Source organism: Capsicum annuum, chromosome 7 (genome assembly GCF_002878395.1).
Source record: "Capsicum annuum cultivar UCD-10X-F1 chromosome 7, UCD10Xv1.1, whole genome shotgun sequence".
In the NCBI taxonomy this organism is placed as follows: domain Eukaryota; kingdom Viridiplantae; phylum Streptophyta; class Magnoliopsida; order Solanales; family Solanaceae; genus Capsicum; species Capsicum annuum.
Window position 1 is genome coordinate 198,250,126 of NC_061117.1, and position 20,992 is coordinate 198,271,117.

The window sequence follows — 20,992 nt, forward strand, 5'->3', positions numbered from 1 at the left end:
CTCCTCGAGGATTTGACCTCAAGGTGAGTTGAGATTTATTGACAATGATCGTCCAATATCAAAACTATGGTATAGGTGTGCGTGATCAAAATAGCGTCGTTGTTAAGCAGTGAAACTTAGTTTTTATTTGTGCGGTATTGATTGTAGCTTTGGGTATACCTGTGGTGGTTTTGATTTACTTTAGTTGTTTTTGAAGTTTTTTAGGTGATCATTATTTCTTCCGAATAACCATCAGCCAAGAGGAAATCATCAACAAGCCATTATAAGAACATGTTGAAACTATGGATTATCTTGGCAACGATGAGCATACTAGTGCCATCCGTATTTCTCCTACCAAGGGAAATAGAGTATTTTATTTCACAAGCATCATGCTCCAATTGCTTCATATAAAGGGTTTGTTTGGGGGTCAAGCTCATGAAGACCTAAACTTGCACTTGAAGAATTTTATGGAACTATGTGCCCTTTTTGATATTGCTCATAAGAGTCTATATGTTTGTGCCTCTTCCCATTTACTCTAACGGGTGAGATGGCGTTGTGGCTAAGATATCTTACCACCGAATCCATCACATTATGGATAAAACTTATGGAGGATTTATTGGATCAATGCTTCCCACCTTAAAAAATGTTACAATTGCAGGACGAAATCTTAAATTTTTGTCAATTTCGTAGGGAATCTTTGTATAAAGCATGGAGGAGATTTAAGGATGAGCTTATGAAATGCCCTCACCAAGAGATGCTGGAGAAGATAGTTCTCCAAATATTCTATCAGTCATTGGATCAAATCAAAAAATCCATATTGGACTTCGTATAAAGTTACATCAAGTGTGTTGGATCAAATGGCTAGTTTGGCTAGGGGTTGGCACATGAAAGATGTTAAGGTTGTCGTGGGGGCTCCCTCCTTATCCTTTATATGTCAAGATCAAGGATGTCAAGAGGAGGAAAGAGATTCAAATTTAATCAAGGTGTTGTCACACCTTCAACTTCTTACTAAACATGTGTTGAGAGCCTCCATTGAAAGAGTCAATGTTATAGATACAAAGGATACTAGGGCATGTAAAGATGTGGAATAAGAGATACTTGATGACAAGATGAGTTTGTTTCCTAATTATTCGGAGGGTTTCTATATTTCTCTAAAGGGAAAGGTGGGAATCAAGGTTGGAACAATAAAAACCAAGACATGTCTAAATGCGAAAAAGAGGGGTGCATTAATAAAGATATTTGGGCTTGAATCTTGATTGGAGATGAGAGGACCGACAAGATAGTGAAGGAAATGAGTAATGATTTTTCCAAGCTATATCAAATAGTTGAGTCTCATTCAACCGCCATCCAATAATTAGAGGCAAAATTGAATCAAATATCGATACACCTCATGGAAAGACAAAATGAAGAGATGCCGAGTAGTATGGTACGAAATGCTATTGTCACTCGAAGTGGAAAAGTTCTTGCAAGGGCATGAAGATTAATGATGATACCAATAAAATAGGAAATATTGAGCAAACAAATGTGAAGAGAAAGAGGTCGACTGATGATGAGTCAAGGCCAAATGAGGTTATCTTTGAAAATTCAAAGATAAAATAATATCAAATTGTCTCCATCCCACCAATCACAATTCCTCCCCCTTTTCCTCAATAGGTCATGAAAAAAAGGGAAAATGAAAAGTTCAAAAAGTTTCTTGATAAATTTAACCTTTCCATCAATATCCCTTTGATAAAAGCCTTGCAAGAGATGTCAGGGTATGCTAAATTTATGAAGGAATTGGTCTCTAAAAAGTGGCTTGTGGAGGATGAGACAACAGAAATAACTCATCATTGTAGTGTAATTATATTGAGCACCATGGAAAAAAAAAGGAAAGACCCTGGTGCTTTCATAATCCCATGTACCATCGGAATGTTCAAATTTACAAAGGCCTTGTGTGCCCTCAGAGCGAGTGTAAATTTAATGCCTTATACCATATTTTACAAGCTAGGATTAGGGAAACTACAACTTACAACAATGAGATTGCTAATGTCAAATCGAACCATCAAGAAACCTATGGGAATACTTCATGATGTGCTAGTTAAAGTCGGTCGGTTAATCTTCTCGGTCGACTTTGTGAACCTTGATTGTGCTTTAGACCATGAAATTCCTATTATTCTTGGAAAGATATTCTTATCCATCAAGAGAGCATTGGTAGATGTAGAATATAATGAGATGAGGTTTTGCCTAAATGAGAAAGAGGTTTCTTTCAATGTATACAAGTCCATGGAACAATCAATGGACTTTTAACTAATTTCGGTAATTGATGCCATCGATGGTGAGGTGACAAATTATGTTGATGTAAGTTTGATGGATAGCCCATAGGTAAGAGTCTTGTGGAATTGTGAAAGAGATAAAGTTCAAGAATTCGATGAAGTGTTTTCATCTTCAACGGGACTTGGATCTTACACCAAGAACCCGATAAAGTTGGACTTTGATCTTAAAAACTGTGAGAGTCCTCCCGTAAAGCCATCCATTCATAAGCCACCACAAATTGAATTAAAGGCACTGTCGTCGCACCTTCAATATGTCTTCTTATGGAATGGAGATAGTTTTTCTATTATCATTTCAAGTAATCTCGAACCCTACTAAGTGGAAGCTTGAAGTTGGTAGTGAAAAAGATCATTCGATCCATCAGATGGATAATTGTGGTTATCATCGGCATAGCCTCCGGTATTTGTTATCACATGATCAATCTAGAACAAGATCATGTACCAAGTGTGAAACATCACGGAGGTTAAATCAACCCATGTAAGAGGTAGTGAAGAAAGAAATTATAAAATAGCTTGACGCGGGAGTCATCTATCTAATATCAAATAGCAAGTGGGTAAGCTCGGTGCAATGTGTTCTAAAAAAGTGGAATTTCGGTAGTTTTGAATGACAAAAATGACCTTGTTCTCATCCAATTGTTCATGGGGTGGAGGGTATATATGGACTACCGCAATTTAAATTCTTGGACAAAAAAGGACCACTTCCCCATACCTTTCATGGACCAAATGCTAGATAGTTAGCCGAGCGGGGGTGGTATTGCTTTCAACATAGTTATTCAAGGTGCAACCAAATTTTTATTGCCCCGAAATACCAAGAGAAGGCAACATTCACTTCCCCTATGACATATCCGCATTCAAGCGGATGCCCTTTGGATTATGCAACGAACGAGCAACATTACAAAAGTATATGTTATCAATCTTTGTGGATATGGTTGAGGAGTCAATGGAAGTCTTAATATACGATTTCTTAGTGGTGGAAAACTCATTCGAGTCATGCCTTGAGCTTCTAAGCAAGTTACTCAAGAGATGTGTGGAAACCAATCTTGTCTTAAATTGAGAGAAATGTTATTTTATGGTAAAGAGGGGTATTGTATGGGGCGACAAGATCTCGGGGAAGTGGATACAAGTTTATCAAGCTAAGGTAAAGGTAACTGCTAAGTTTCCCCCCACTTTCGTAAAGGGTGTTTGGAGTTTCCTTGGGCATGCCAGATTCTATCGGCAATTTATTATGGATTTTTCCAAAATAGCTCATCCAATGTTCAAACACCTTGTAAAGGAAGAAAAAGTCAATTTTGATGATACATAATTGAAGTCATTTAATTGTCTCAAGGAGTTACACATATCGACGCCCATTATTGTGGCTCCGGATTGGTCGTCTCCATTTGAAGTGAAGTGTGATGTAAGCGAAATTGCATTAGGAGCGGTGTTGGGTCAACATAAATAAAATCTATTCCATCCTATCTATTATGCGTGCAAGACCTTAAATGATGCTAAATGTAACAACTATTACCGAGCAAGAATTATTGGCGGTGGTATACGTATTTGAGAAATTTTGCAACTACTTGTTTGGCATGAAAGTAGTTGTACACATGGATCATGTCGCCCTTAAATACCTCTTGGACAAGAAGGATGCTAAGCCACACCTAATAAGATGGATCTTACTTTTGCATGAATTTGATTTTGAGGTAAAGAATCGAAAGGGCTGCGAAAAACAAATGGACAACCATCTTTCGTGCCTTGAGAGTAATCATGAAAAGCATGGTAAGATTGAGATTGATGATTCTTTTCTCGATGAGTTAGTCATGTCAATCTTGAGAAATGTTGCACCGTGGTGTGTCGACTATGTTAATTTTGTGCTGAGCGGTGTACTCCCTGAAGGGCTAAGCTATCATCAGAGAAAGTAGTTCTTGTTTGATGTAAAAATATATTTTTGGGAAGAACCTTCCTATTTGGGGAATGCACGGATGGTGTGATTAGGCGTTGGGTTATGGAAGTTGAAATAAAGGATATCCTTGAAGCATGTCACTCCTCACCTTTCGGTGGTCACCATGTGGGGATTCAAACCCCCGCCAAAGTTCTCCAATGTGGTTATTATTGGCTCATCATTCATAAAGATTCCATTGAATGGGTAAAATCATTTCATTAATTCCAAAAGCAAGGTGGCATCTCGAGAAGACATGAAATTCCTCTTAAACCAAATCTTAAAGTTGAACTTTTTGACGTGTGGGGAATTGATTTTAAGGGTCCTTTTGTGAGCTCCTTTGGTAACAAGTATATATTGGTGGCGGTTGATTATGTTTCTAAATGGGTAGAATTTGTGTCACTTTCGAATAATAAGAGCAAAAGCGTCACTTTTTTCTTGAAAAAAATATATTTTTACACTATTTGAAATGCCATGTCCATCATTAGTGATCGGGGCTCATATTTTTGCAACTGGGTATTTAGATCCCATCTTGACAAATATGGGGTGAAGCACAAAGTTTCTACCCCATATCACCCTAAAATAAGTGTCCAAGTTGAAGTTTTCAATTAAGAAATCAAAGTCATACTTGAGAAGACCGTAAATATGGGCCGAAATAATTTGGCAAGGCAACTTGATGAGGCACTTTGGGCATATCAGACAGCCTACAAGACCCCAATTGGTATGTCTCCCTACCAATTGGTGTTTGGGAAAGCATGTTACTTGCCCGTTTAACTTGAGCATAAAGCCTTGTGGGCATTGAAGAAGCTAAACATGAATTAGGAAGAAGCTTCTGAGTCAAGGGTCACTAAACTTCATGAGTTGGAGGATATCCAACTCAAGGCCGACGAAAGTTATGCGTTATATAAGGAAAAAATAAATAAATGACATGAAGCCAAAATACTAAGGCAAAAATTTCATATAGGCGATAGTGTACTACTTTATAACTTTCGGTTGAAGGTTTTTAAGGAAAATTTCCATTCTAAATGGCCGGGCCCCTTTGTGGTTTCGAGTGTTCACCCTTGTGATGCTATCGAATTATAAGATCATGAGAAAAAAAGGTTTGTCCTAAATGGGCAAAGGGTGAAAAACTAAAACATAGAAAGCCCCAAGGCGGCCAAGGTTGAGTTGGTTCATTTCAAAGATCCTCAATATTGATGAACAAGTATTGTGTTGCGATATTAAATTAGGTGCTTGATGGGAAACAAACCATCGTTTATATTCTTATTGCATTCTCTATGTTTTGTAGACATTTTGACACAAGTTGGAAGTCCAAAAAATAGGGAAAAAACAGAGTTGGAAAGTTGGCAGTTATGTAGAAAAATAGAGCAAAATAGGGGAAAAATCAGCCTCTACTATCGTAATTGCGGTCTCACAATTGCGACAGTCCATCGAAAGTCGTGTTGCTACTTAAGAAAGTCCCTTTTTAAACCTTGTACTTCTTTCATATGCAGCAGTGAGGACACTTCAAGTCTTTAAGTTAGGAGTGGACTTATATTTGTATTTGGGCATCGTAATTTAAAAGTCTTGACTAAAAGTCTCACCCCAAGTAAAAAGATTGTTGTGTTTCCGTTGATTGATTCCGGGTGAAACTTTCTCTATGATAGAATGTATGACGACATTCTTAAGGAAAAATCATCGTGATTGGGTTTTGAGCCTTAGATGCAAAGAAAGTCTGAGTACCCTTAGCATTGAAGTTTTGGGATCGCCCTTACACCTATGGCAAAGTCTGAGTAGCCATATTGTTTGCCCTATTGGGAGCCAAAATATGAAATGATGGTTTGGTTTAGTGCCGTCAATATTAAATTTTTCATGGTGTAAATGCGAAGCAAACACCCCTTTCCATCCAAAAATTTTTGAAAACTAAAGGCATGGATATGGGCAATTTTGTAACAATAGTTTACATCTTTTTTTGACTTTAAAGCTTTTAGCTTGTAGAAGTTGGTAAATACTCCCTTTTGTCTCTAGAAGGAAGCAATTGAGCCTCCTTGAAAAGTTTGCATGCCATATGCCTACCCATACATAGAATAGTAACCTTAGTTACCCATTTTGAGCCTTTAAGCCTTTCTTAGGCAACCACATTTCAAGTCTTGAACCATTCAAAGTTTTTCCCTCTTTTGAACCCTACCCTCTTTGAACTTGGAAAGTGAAACTTGAGTATTTGGGGGTAGTAAGTTTGGAAGAGGTGATCTTGGGCCATGATGATAGAATTGGATGCCTTTGATGTTAAACAAAGAAAGAAATGAAAAAAAGTAATAAATAAAGAAATCATCAAATGAAGGAATAGCATTGGATAGCAAAAGAATTAGTCAAAATGAAAGTACTTTCAAAGAGATGAGTAAATCAAGGTAGCTTTAATAGGCATGAGTGAATTTTGGAAGTAGATAAAGTGGTCCATGGTCAAAAATTGGATTGAGTAGTGTGATGTAGATGTTCAAGGAGGGTGTATCCACTTTGTTCCTAAATGAAATCATATCCTTCCCTGAACCTACATTACAAGCTCAAAAAACCCTTCGAAATCTCCTACCAGATGAATTCATTATAGTGGCGATTGAAAATAAGGGCAAGCCTATGGTATGGTACTTGTTAGCATTGAGAGAGTCTTTGTGGGAGACAGTATTTTGCACTAAATACCCTTGTTTCATTGTAGATAATTTGGTGTGTGGAGGATTTCCTTCTTGTGGGGAGGCATGTAGACGAATTGAGGCGGGTGAAATTGTCATCTTCCAAAAAACAAGGCTAAAGGAGTATAGTGGAGTTGCTATCGATAGAGAGTCACTTCTAGAGAGTTAGTAAATGTTGCATTGCTGTTCTTTAAAGTCCCTTGTGTCGCGCCCCGTTTTCCTCGCGTAGAAAGGGATTCGACATGACAAACTCTTGGGATGCATTTAAAAGGGTATGAAGAGTTGCCACCTAACAAATTAAGGTGCGTTAGGGCACCGGTCTAGGCTACTGTGAACCTATTTTGTTGCTTTGTCTTAGTTCACCAGAAATTCGGGTAAGGGTCCAAATTACCTCAAAAGGAAGGTGTTAGGCACCTTTCGAGGTCCACAAAGCTGGTTCCCGGCCGAATTCATGCTTTATGTGGGGATTCTATGTGATCAAATAAAGTCTATTATTTTATCATTAATTTATTGTTTAGCTAAGCGATAAAATAATTATTAAGCAAACGCATGTCATTTGTTAATTCTAATTGTCGATCATCTAGGTGACAAAGATAAATAAAACATGTAAATAAGACAAGCGAGGAGAAAAAAGACATGACAATTTATGATAAAGGGGACTGCTCATGTAATAAACTAGCTACCCCAAATAAACATATAAAGTAAACAAAAAGACTAAAGAGAAATCGTCCAAGTCAAAGGAATGTTTTGGTTTAATTCGGATCAGAAACCCAACTTGTTAATCATCATCCGACCCAAGGGCCGAACTATTAGACAAGTAATAATGTCATTAGTCTCGCTGTTAATATTTGTTGGGATCATCATTTCCGAAGGAGCTACCTATCCCACCTCACCTAGGCTGGATGTCAAGTCTAGGGAGCATACTATGACAAGGATAAAACTAACGTTTTTTAGTAATACTTATCGTCCCAACTATCGTCCAAGAGGCATTGGACTTTGCTACTTTAGATTTGTGTTCTACACTAAAAGAAAGCTATGTTGCCTAGGACTTGAAACGTGAACATATTGGACAATAAGTAGCACGTAATAATCCCAAGTTAGCCTCTTGATTAATTAACGTTTATTAATGTGATAGCGTGCGAAGACAAATAATTATTTGTTACGTCATTAACCTATAGGCATGGTGTCTAAATGATCAACGATTCGTGATAAAAGACATGATTCGTGTATTCAACAACCTTATGTGTGTTCATAAGAGGTGTCAAATGTGTGGTAAATGTGTTCAGAAAATGTGCTTGTGAATTAAGTGTTATGAACTATAACAAGAATACAAGAAACTAGTAAAATATTAAGAATGCGTTAACATGTTAGGAATGTACTTAAATGCGGAGAACAAATTAACATGTAGAAAATGTAGAGAATTACTAGTATTTTAGCATGCTGGAAGTCAACAGGCATTCGACAAGATCAAGGATTATCTGTCAAACCCTCCTATTTTGGTTCATCCCGAACCTAGTAGGCTGTTGCTACTGTACTTATCTGTGATAGACAATGCCTTCGGATGCATTTTGGGACAGCATGATGAGACAGGCAAGAAAGAACAAGCAATCTATTACATGAGTAAAAATTTTACCTCTTACGAGGCTTAATATTCTCTATTGGAACGCACCTACTGTGCTTTAACTTGGGTGACTCAAAATTTGAGGTGTTATCTCTCAGCATATACTACTTACTTGATCTCTAGAATTGATCCACTGAAATACATCTTCCAGAAGTTGATGCCTATTGGAAAGTTGGCCAAATGGCAAATATTATTGAGCGAATTTGACATAGTCTATGTTACTCAAAAGGCGGTAAAAGCATAGGCGCTAGAAGATCATCTGGATGAGAATCCTGTGGACGATGAGTACCAACCGCTGAAGACTTAATTTTCTGATGAGAAAGTAGCATTCTTAGGAGAGCATATCTCTGATGAATACGACGGTTGGAGACTATTCTTTGACGGAGTTGCAAATTTTAAAGGAGTCAGAATTAGCGTTGTTGTGATCTCCAAAACTGGTAAACACTATCCTGTGTCGACAGAACTCAGGCTTCCTTGCACTACTAATATGGCTGAATATGAAGCCTGTATCCTGGAGCTCCGCTTGGCTCTCGACTTGAATGTCCAAGAGATATTGGTGATTAGAGATTCTGACTTGCTGATCCACCAGGTACGAGGTGAATGAGACATCAAAAACACAAAGCTCTTACCCTATCTGGAGTGCGTGCAAGAGATGTGCAAGAAGTTCCACAAGATAGAGTCTAGACACGTCCAAGGATCCAGAACGAGTTTGCAGACGCTTTGGCCACTTTGTCTTCCATGATCCAACATCCAGACAAGAATTACATTGAACCTATTCCCATTCACGTGCAAGATCAGCCTACACATTTCTTCCATGTTGAAGAGGAAACAGACGGAAAACCATGGTACATAGACATACAGAGGTATCTGAAAAGTAGAGACTATCCTAAGAATACGACAAGTGTTCAAAAACACACCATTCGGAGGCTACCTAACTAATTCTTCCTAAATGGGCAAATCCTGTACAAGAGGACTCCTGATTTGGGATTGCTAAGATGTGTCGAGGTCGAAAAGGCATCCAGACTGATTGAAGAGGTACATGCTGGAACATGCGGTCCACATATGAACGGCTTCATGTTGGCAAAATAGATATTAAGATCAGGTTACTTCTGGCTGACCATGGAAAACGATTGCATCTACTACGTGTAGAAATGCCACCAGTGTCAAACTCATGCTGATATGATTCGAGTTCATCCCAACGAACTCCATATCACCAACTCTCCTTGGCCCTTCACATCCTGTGGCATGGAAATCATTGGTCTCATTGAACCGGTCGTGTCCAATGGTTACAGGTTCATCCTTGTCACAATTGACTACTTCACTAAGTAGGTAGAAGCCGCTTTTCACAAATCAGTCACAAAGAAAGTCATGGAGGACTTTGTTCGAAGTAACATCATTTGCCAATTCGAAATTCTCGAATCCATTATCATCGACAATGGTTCCAACCTCAACAGCGACCTAATGAAAGAAACATGTGAAGTTCAAGATCAAGCATCAAAATTCCACAGCATACAGGCTACAAATGAACGGAGCAATTGAGGCCGCAAACAAGAATATCAAGAGAATCCTGTGCAAGATGATTGGCAATAGCCGAAAATGGCATAAAAAGCTACCCTTCAGATTATTGGGGTACCGCACTACAATCAGAACATCCACAGGCGCTACGCCCTATTTTCTGGTTTATGGCAATGAAACAGTAATACCGGCTGAGGTCGAAATACCATATTTGAGAATCATCCAGGAAGCAGAACTGAGTGACGCTGAATGGATACAAAGCAGATTTGAACAGTTGGCACTCATTGACGGAAGGCGAATAAATGCAGTTTGCCATGGAAAACTTTATCATAACAGAATGGCCAAAGCTTTCAACAAAAAGGTTAGACTGAGATACTTCACACCTGGACAACTGGTTCTGAAGTGAATTTTTTCACACCAAGACGAGGCAAAAGAAAAATTCTGGCCTAACTGGCAAGGCCCTTACGTGGTTCACCGAGTCCTGATAGGAAGACCACTCATATTAGCAGAAATGGATGGCGCAGTTTGGTCTAAGCTCATTAATTCAGACGCTTCAGACGCTTTTAAGAGATACTATGCTTAATTTTATCTTTACACCCCTTGAATTGTAATTGGAACTACATTCGACCTGATTCCCGTTTAAGAGGGATACGTAGGTGCTCCTGTGGAGTTCGATCATTTCATAATGAAACATTAATTTCCCCTCTCTTGGAATACAATAACTAGGGCAGAATTTTTTAGAGGACCAAAAAAACTCTACATAAGCATGATATCGGCATAGATTACGAACTGGGATAGAATTTTTGAGACGACCTCAAAAATTCCTATAAGATGATTTTGGAGTTCTTACAACGAGCTAGTTCTATACGGGGGTAAGAAATTTTTTAGTAAACCTCAAAAATTTCTTAACGAAGGAACAAGGATCTTCAAAATGTTGCACCATCTCAAAACATGTCACAATCAACAATTCAACAAAACTTTTATGTTTTACTAACTACTTTCAAAAGACAAATTTTCTTTTCAAAATACGATTTTCCTTTTCAAAAACGATTTCTCTTTTATTTACCATCCGTCTACCAAAGTGAAGGCCCGGTCAAAACTCATCAACAAGGCGACGACATCGAGAGGAGGACACTTCAGTCAAGGCAGAAGCACAAATCAACCTCCCCCTTTTACAAACTTATGATTTTTCTTTGAGTGCAGGAATTAACAGGTACACATGATAAGAATCACTCTATCACAAAAAGCCCCATGGCCAACCCAACACCATGACGAGAGACCCAAAGGTTGATTGAATAAAAAATTGCAGATATATTTTCTTTCTCAATCAACTCTTATATATATCTGTGCTAATTATTTAACAGGTATAGGTTACTTCATGTTGAGAAGCTAAACAGCTGATCCAACATCGAGAGGTTCAAAAGTCGATCCAATATCCCAGAGAGACGCCAAATAACTGATCCAACATCGAGAGGTTCAACAGCCGATCTAACGTCATATCGAGAAGCCAAATAGCTGATCTAACATCGAGAGGTCCAACAGCCGATCCAGCATCCTATCGAGAAGCCAAATAGATGATCCAACATCGAGAGGTTCAACAGCCTATCCAACATCCTATCGAGAATCCAAACAGTTGATCCAACATCGAAAGATTCAACAGCCGATCCAACATCCTCTCGAGAAGCCAAACATTTGATCCAACATCAAAAGGTTCAACACCCGATCCAATATCATATCGAGAAGCCAAACAGCTGATCCAATATTGAGAGGTTCACTAGCCGATCCAACGTTATATCGAGAAGCCAAATAACTGATCTAACATCGAGAGGTTCAATAGCCGATCCAGTGTCATATCGAGAAGCCAAACAACTAATCCAACTTTGAGAGGCTCAATATCTGATCCAATATCATATCGAAAAGCCAAACAACTGATCCAACATCGAGAGGTTCAACAGCTGATCCAACGTCATATCAAGAAGCCAAACAGCTGATCCAACATTGAGAGGTTCAACAGTCGATCCAACGTTGTTCGAGAAGCCAAATAGCTGATCCAATATTGAGAGGGTCAACAGTCGATCCAACATCATATCAGGAAGCCAAACAGCTAATCCAACATCGAGAGGTTTAACTGTCGATCCAACATCATATTGAAAAACCAAATAGCTGATCCAACGCTACAATCCAATGTCATCCAATGGTACAACAGATACACTTTATTTATTCTTACATTCACTATGTTTTTAAATACTTATCATTTATATGACTTAACCTTGGTTATCAAGTATACCGTGAAGTATGCAGGTGACGGAGAAGGAATGACGAACAGAGATAATTTTTGTTTCTATTTTTGGAAATTACTCCACCTATTCATCCACCACGTGAACTCATCCTAAAACTCACCTACCTCAACATCTTCAAAAATTCTCCATACTTCATCATTTCAAATCCTATTCATTACCATCTCACCGACTCATGACACCATTGTTGATGCCCTATCCTTTATCATTAATATTTTTTTAGGAATATTGTCCATTCCTAAATTCAGAATAACATGTGGCCTGATTCTCGTAAAAACAGAGATATATAGGCGACTTAAAGCCAAAGTCTCGGCCACACTATTTTTAAACACCTCATGTGCTTTCTTCCTAGCAAACTATCATCTTGGTCGAACAAAATTGACAACGACGTCAACTTTCATTGCTTGACAATTCTTCTATCATTATCAAACAATGAAGGGGTAGCTGTTGACACCTAATTTTGACCTCCCGATACTATATTTAGGCTACTATTTTAGCAAAATTATTAATTTTATAAATGTTAGTATTTTTATACATTATTCTTGTATCAAACAGATTTTTCACGTGTCACATTCATGATTTAAAAAAATTATACAAATTATTTTGTAAATTTTTGCTATCATTTTACAACTTATTAATTTAGATATAACACTTTACATAATTTTATTTACCAAATTATTTTTAACAAATATGTACACTCATAATTTACAAATACATTATATAATTTTTTTATTATTTAATGTTATTTATATATTATTATTATTTATTATTTATTATTATTATTATCATTATTTTTAGTTATTATATTGTTATTATATGCTATTATTATTATTATTTACTATTATTTAAATAACAACTTAAATTAAAAACATCTTGCATAGTTTATTTATCTTTTAACCTAATTTTTATCCAATTTTAGCCTATTTATTTAATCCATTACAATTTTAGCCTTTTTATTACAATTATAGCCAATTTGGTGACTCAATTTTTAAGTTGCATTTAAATGATCAAATTCCTCAAACCTTTAAATTTCAGTCGTTGATCAAAACTGATCCAATGGCTGAGATCAAATGATCCATTTCTTGCCTTTTTAAAACTTCAAAACCCTAACCCTAACCCTAACCCATTCTTTTCTAAATAGCCGCTCAAGCTCTCTCTTTCTCTTCTTTCTCTCTCTACCCCGCTCCTTTCTTCTCCGTCGGCATCCATAGATGACGATGGCTATCTCAGTGCCGGCGAGCCTGCTCTTCCCCATAACACTCTCTCTCTCCCTACCCCTCTTCTCTTCTCTCTTCTTCATCAGCAATGCCATCCCGATCTCACCCATCACTGCACCACAAAAATAGCCATCAGTCAACCCCCGCCCTTCGTCCCCACTTTTTTGGTAAACCAACGCCAATATCGACATCATCATGAGTAAAATAGGTGTGTCACCGCCTCCCACTCAGTTTCCCTCTAGAGAACGCCTATGTCGCACCAGCCATAGACTCCGATGCCACCCATGGGGCCACGCCCCTCCTCCACGCGCCACCAGTTAAGGTATACCGCCTCCTTTCCTCGCCACAGCCGCCCCATTCTCCGCCTTTCCAGATCTGCCAGTGCTGCCGCTGCAACAAGCATGGCATCATCATTGCCCCTTCCATCGACCACCCTTTGCTCCTCTTCTGAACCCTTTCAGCCATTAATGGTACAAGTGGTTCCGGGTTTGATGTTTTCATTTCATAGTTGCTCTTTGTTATGTGTGAATCTTGCATGATCTGAAACTTGTGAAATGATTGTGAATTTTAAGCATAATGACTTTAATGTTATGTTTTTCTACTAACATATGTGAAAATCTCAATTTCGGTGATACTTGATTGCAAACTTGAACTTCAATTGGGTACTAAATTTTCTCCTCTTTAAAATTACCGTGTCCCTCTTGAGTTAATGTCTGCACAATTTGAACCTGTGTTATGTTTTGAGTGTCTCTACCCTACAGAACCCATCAACAATATTAAGTAAAAAGAAAGAGTAAATCAATCAGAGGCACACTTACCATGATTGACAGATTATAACAAAATAGATGGTTTAACATTGTATCAAAAATCAAGCATTTAGTCCATAATTAATAGATTATCACCAAAGAGAGAATCCAAAATTTCACCCAGACCAAGTGATTAGTCCATAATCAAGCAATTAGACTCAAAGCAATTTGTCAAAAGGAAAGATTAACCGTGCATATGTACAGATTGTCATAATTACGCACAAACTCAAATTTCCAATTACCCAAAAATAGTCGAAAAATAGTTTCATAGCATTCTTCAAAGGGTAGAGACACTCAAAACATAACACAGGTTCAAATTGCACAAACATTAACTTAAGCGAGACACGGTAATTTTAAAGAGGAGAAAATTTAGTACCCAATTGAAGTTCAAGATTGCAATCAAGTATCACTAAAATTGAGATTTTCACGCATGTTAGTAGAAAAGCATAACATTAAAGGCATGATGCTTAAAATTCACAATCATTTCACAAGTTTTAGATCATGCAAGATTCACACATAACAAAGAACTATCAGATAAAAACACCAAACCCGGGACCACTTGTACCATTGGCGGCTGAAAGGGTTCAGAGGAGGAGCAAAGGGTGGTCGCTGGTAGGGGGAACGGCGACGCCATGGATAGTACAGCGGAGGCACTGGCAGATCTGAAAAGGCGTAGAATGGGGCTGCTGCAGCGAGAGAAGGTGGCAATATACCGCTACTGGTGGTGCGTGAAGGAGGGGCGTGGCGCTATAGGTGGCACGGAATCTATGGCTGGTGCGGCATAGACGTTCTCTGGCGGGCGACTGAGAGAAAGGTGGTGATGCGCCTGTTTTATTGGTGACGATGTCGGTAATAGTGGTTTGCCAAAAAAGCGGGAACAAAGGGCGGGAGCTGGCTGATGGCTATATTTTTGTATAGCGACGGGTGAGATCGGGACGGCATTGCTGATGAAGAAGAGAGAAGAGAGAAGAGAAGAGGGGTAGGGAAAGAGAGAGAGTGCTAAGGGGAAGAGAAGGCTCGTCGGCATTGAGATAGCCAGTGTCAGCCATGGATGCTGATGGAGAAGGGAAGAGAGGGGTAGAGAGAGAAGAAAGAGAAAGAGAAAGCTTGAGCGGTTGTTTGAAAAGAATGTGTTAGGGTTAGGGTTTTGAAGTCTTAAAAAAGGCAAAAAATAGATCATTTGATCTTAGCCGTTGGATCAGTTTTGATCAACGACTGAGATTTAAAGGTTTGAGGAATTTGATCATTTAAATACAACTTAAAAAATGAGTCACCAAATTGGCTATAATTGTAAAAAAAAAGGCTAAAATTGTAATGGATTAAATAAACAGGCTAAAATTGAAAGAAATTGGATAAAAATTGGGTTAAAAGATAAATAAACTATGCAAGATCTTTTTAGTTTAAGTTGTTATTTAAATAATAGTATATAATAATAATAATATAATAACTAAAAATAATGATAATAATAATAATAAATAATAAATAATAATAAATAAATAAATAACATTAAATAATTGAAAAAACTAGATAATGTATTTGTAAATTATGAGCGTGCATATTTATTAAAAATAATTTGGTAAATAAAATTATGTAAAGTGTTGTATCTAAATTAATAAGTTGTAAAATGATAGCAAAAATTAACAAAATAATTTGTACATTTTTTTTTAAATCATGAATGTGACACATGAAAAATCTGTTTGATACAAAAATAATATATAAAAATACTAATATTTATAAAATTAATAATTTTACTAAAATAGCAGCCTAAATATAGTATTGAGAGGTCAAAATTGGATGTCAACACCTTGAATCTTTAAAATTGTGTTTCATGTTAAGGAGAGTCATGAGATTGTCCATGCTTGAGAGCAACTTATTGATGCTAATCAAGTTTAAAGTCATTGTGATCATTTGGTCGTATAAATGGGCTTAAATTTGCATTGTCTCATTGAGTAAGAAATAGTGTTTCGTGAGGACAAGCAAAGGTTTAAGTTAGGGGGTGTTGATGAGTGGTAAATTTACCACTCATTTATGCTCAAATTTGTACGCACTACTATGAGTTAATGGTGGTAATGAGATGAATTTATCATTGGAACTAATTCCCTTATTTTTTTAGGCATATAGGTGATGAGAAGGAAAAGAAGTGAACTGAGTTGAAAAGAGATCCAAAAAGGGAAGACGTAGTGCAAAAGCTGGAAAGTAGGAGCAAGAGCAGGAGCTGACCCTCAGTTACTGTGATTGCAGTTTGAGGTTCTCTATCACGACCAGTCCAAAATAATCAATGATGGCGATCACGATGGATTTCCCGCGATCACAGGGTTGCAATCACGACAAATACATTGACGATCGCAATGAGGCAAAAACCAGTGTAGAGGCAAATTTGTAATTTCCCACTGCTGGTCCAAATTTTTCAAAAGGGGCAAATCCTTTCATTTGGATCATCTTCTTCCAACTACTCTTGAAATTGAAATAGATAAAACTTCCAATTAGTGTGGGAGAACAATTGTATTTAATCTTCCAAAAAGATAATTTTATTGGTGATTGGAGTTTGGAATTTTGGGATTACTCTTGTTTTATTTTCAATTGAGGAAATGAATGTCTGTTTAGATAATGCTCTTTTTTTTTATTTTTATGAGTAGCTAAATATTCTATCTTGGAATTATATTAGATTAGGGTGCAAATGTGTGTGGATTTTTGATTGATTATGTGAATTGAGAATTAATGCTTGCTTAATTGATTATGTTAATTATGTTGGGTTTCATTAATGCATGCTTAATTGAGTTGAAATTTGTGGGTGAAAACTCTAAATTCTCAAAATCTCACATCATCCTTGAAAGAGGGATGTGAGTGTACTTCTGGATCTAATACAATCCTTGAAAGAGGGATATGGGTGACAAGGCATTAGCGAACAATAGTTAGATGTAGCTTATTCTCTTTTTACTATCTTAGAAATAAGGGTAGATTGAGAATTAGCTGGATCTTAGGCATCTTCCAAGAAATAGGGATTCCCAATTGAGGTATTGGGTGGATTTGCTTGCCACATCCACGAGGCATCCAAAAGGGTCCATGGGTGATATTTTTGGTGTTTGTTTGAAGAACTAATATCAAAATCCTAACCTAGCCTACCCATGTAGTTGTTGACTAGAATTTGCATGAACCCATGTATTATTTTCCCCTGGGAAGACAAAATCCCAAAACTTTAATCCTATTGGATATTCATCTACAATTGTTATTCTTATTTGGCAGTTTGAATAGATTTTGTTAAAACAATCTTCCAAACCATAACCCCCTAACTTTAATTTATGTATTTCATTTTATTTACACTACGGGAATATATTTAGATGACTTCAACACCCATAGGATTTGAAGACTAGATTCACTCCTCGAGGATTTGACCTCTACGTGATTGAGCTTTATTGACAATGATTATCCCATACCAAAACTATGGTATAGGTGAGCTGATCAACTTGCACTAGGACCAATTCCCATTGAGGTGTTACTCTCAGATGACTGATAATTTTCTTCACTGTATTGAGGATCATGTTCTTTAAGTGGACATTGTCGGGGGGGGGGGGGGGGGGGGGGGGGGCAGGATTCTAATAATTTGTTGAATCATCATCTTCAAGGCCTAAACTTCGTCCCTCTGAATCTTTATCATCTTCACTTTCATTTTTCTTTTTTGAAACACTACGGGGATTTCCTAGATCATCATCATTATCTGGGGTGCGACCTTCACTAGTGCGACCAACTTAATCAAACACAATATGAACACTTTCTTTAGCACATCGTGCTCTTTTATTGTAGATCCTATAGGCCTCACTGGTAGAGGAATATCCAATAAAAACTCTTTTATCACTCTTTGGATCAAAATTTTCAAGGTAATCCTTCCCATTATTCAGCACAAACATTTGCAACCAAAAGGCTTGAAGTAGCTATGCTTGGGCATTATTTTGGTATTGAGATCATAATGGGTCTTGTTTAGAATAGACCTGACCAGACGCCTATTGATCCCATGGCATGTTGTATTAACTGCTTCAGCCTAAAAGTTGTGAGCTATCCTAGCATCTATCAGCATAGTTCTTCCAATGTCCACAATTGTCTTGTTTTTCCTCTTCACAACACCGTTTTGTTGAAGTGTTCTAGGCGAAGAAAATTTATGACTGATACCCAGATTATTGAGGAATTGAGTGAATATTACATTTTGAAACTTTGTTCCATGATCTGATCTAATTCCTACTATCATCTCATTATACTTCACCTGAATTTATCTGGCAAATGCTTCAAACACAAGAAATTTTCCTCTTTAGATCTAAGAAAAAAGTCCAAGTAAACCTGGAATAGTCATCTACAATGATCAATATGTACTTCTTTTATCCCCCGCTAGCAATCTTTATAGGTCCACATAGATTCATGTGGAGAAGTTGTAGAGGCTTAGATGCACTCACTTTATTCTTTTGCTTAAATGAGGACTTGGTTTTCTTTTCCTTCATGTATGTATAACACACCTTAGAGTTAGTAAACTTAACTTTAGGCTAACCTCGAACTAGGTCCCTGCTGACTAACTTGTTCGGCAGAGAATAACTGACATAACCTAATCTCTTATGCTACAATTCAGCGGCATCTTCTTGAACGCTCAGGCATGTTATGTTTCTAGACATACAAGATCCCAGATCTACAACATACATATTTTTGTTCCTCCATGTAGTCAACATAACTTCACCACCTTTGAGACTAGTGAAAATGCACATACCTGACCTGAACTTTACTTTATTGTCTTTATCACAAATTTGAGCAACACTTAACAAGCAAAACTTGAGCCCATCCAAAAGGTGAACATCATCAATGGCTTGGCTTAAACTGTTCCCAACCTTTCTGATTCCAATAATGTACCCTTTCTTTCCATCACCAAATAAGACAGTACCTCCTTCATAGGCCTTAAGCTAGACAAAGTCTTCAATTCTTCTAGTTATGTGCCTCGAACATCCACTATCCATGATCTAGTGATGGTTTCTTTCTCTTAATTTACCCTGCATTAACAATCAGTTGTTAGTTTTGGGAACTCATTTCAGCTTGAGTTCCCAAAATGGTGACAAAATAAATATTAAATTTTTCTTGGTCTAGCCAGGTAAATTTTCACCTCTTTCTTTAGAGGAAGAGAATTTTTTCATCCTTCTTATAGCTGCAATTCTAGAGGAGCATGAATCTCCTGTGTGGCTATTTTTGTCACAATGAGTACACAAGAGATTGTGCTTTACAGAGACATATTTTCTATAAGGATTGTAGGTTCGATAAACACAATGGAATCCTAATCCTCTTTTGCTATTTGATCCTTGAATGGTTATGCTTGTTAGTTCTTGAGATAAGGTTGGCCATTTGAGAGTCTTTTCAAGCTCAGTTTTGACCTGAATCAGGTCTCTCTCAAGTTTAACACCCCTCTCAAGTGAGGCAGTCAAGTCTCCATTTGCCTAGGCCAATTTCTCTTCTAATTCAAATTGAATTTTGATTCCCTCACTCTTTTCTTTTGAGTTAAACTTAGATATTTCACTAAGTTTCTTAATTAAAAAGATTATTTTCAAGGGAGAGTGACTTTCGAGTTGCTTGAAGTTCAGACACTTGCACAATTAATTGAACCATTTCTTCCTCACATTTGTCAAGATCTTTATTCAGACATTCTTTATCTTTAGTGAGTTCACTAACAATATCTATAAGCACAGTAGCAAGAGACTTTAATTCTTTAAGATAATAATTTTTTAGGTTCTCTTTGATATCCAAAAGAGTTACCTTGTCATCTTCATCATCATCCGACTCTTCCATCAAGGTAAAGAGAGATTCATAGACTTGGACATCATCATCTACCACCATTATGGAGACATTTTCCTATCGTTCAAATTTATCTAAATCACTGGAGGAATCCCCCCACACAGCTAGAACCTATTTCACCACTCTGTCAGCTTCAATATTTCTACTGTACTTATCTGGGACTCGGTCCTTCTTCTTTTCCTTTTCACCAGGTTGCTTGACATACTCCTTGTATTCAAACTTTTGTAGATGACAGTCTTTGATATAGTAACCTACTTTTTCACATTTGTGATAGGTGTCATTTGTATTTTCTTCCCCGTTGTGCCTGCTGGATTCTCCTCTTCTAGGAAAAGCTCCTGTTCTTTTCAATACATTGAAGAATGGTTTAGTGATATAAGAAGTTTCCTTATCCTCAATAGTGGCGTTCTCCTATATGGCCTTCAGCACTATATTCTTCTTCTTTTTTGGCTCACTTTTGGACTTGTCCTGTTCCTTCTTAATCTCATATGTCTTGAGATTTCCTATAAGCTCATCCATAGTCATGGTTTTCAGATCTTTGACTTCAGTAATGGCATCAACATTGTTGTCCCATGACTTGGGTAAAATGCTTAGGACCTTATGAACTTGTCTGAAGGGTTGAATGTCCTCACCCAAATTGTGCAATTCATTAGTTATGGCAGTAAATATTGTAGGCATTTCTTGGATAAATTCTCCTTCCTTCATGGTAAAAGTCTTATACTGTGTGGTTAGCATATCAAACTTTAATTCTTTCACTTGGTTGGTTCCCTCATGAGCCGTTTGGAGACAATCCCAAATCTCCTTAGCAGTTTCACATGCAGAAATCCTATTGTACTCATCAGGGCCTATACCA

The 20,992-nt window shown here is 37.4% G+C and overlaps 1 non-coding gene across 1 annotated transcript; it reads right to left on the reverse strand.

The window, feature by feature from the left end:
• Positions 1 to 629: 629 nt before the first annotated feature.
• LOC124886269 lies at positions 630 to 735 on the reverse strand. The gene has a single exon (XR_007043355.1). It is a non-coding gene; the product is annotated as a small nucleolar RNA R71 (small nucleolar RNA).
• Between the last annotated feature and the right edge of the window lie 20,257 nt (positions 736 to 20,992).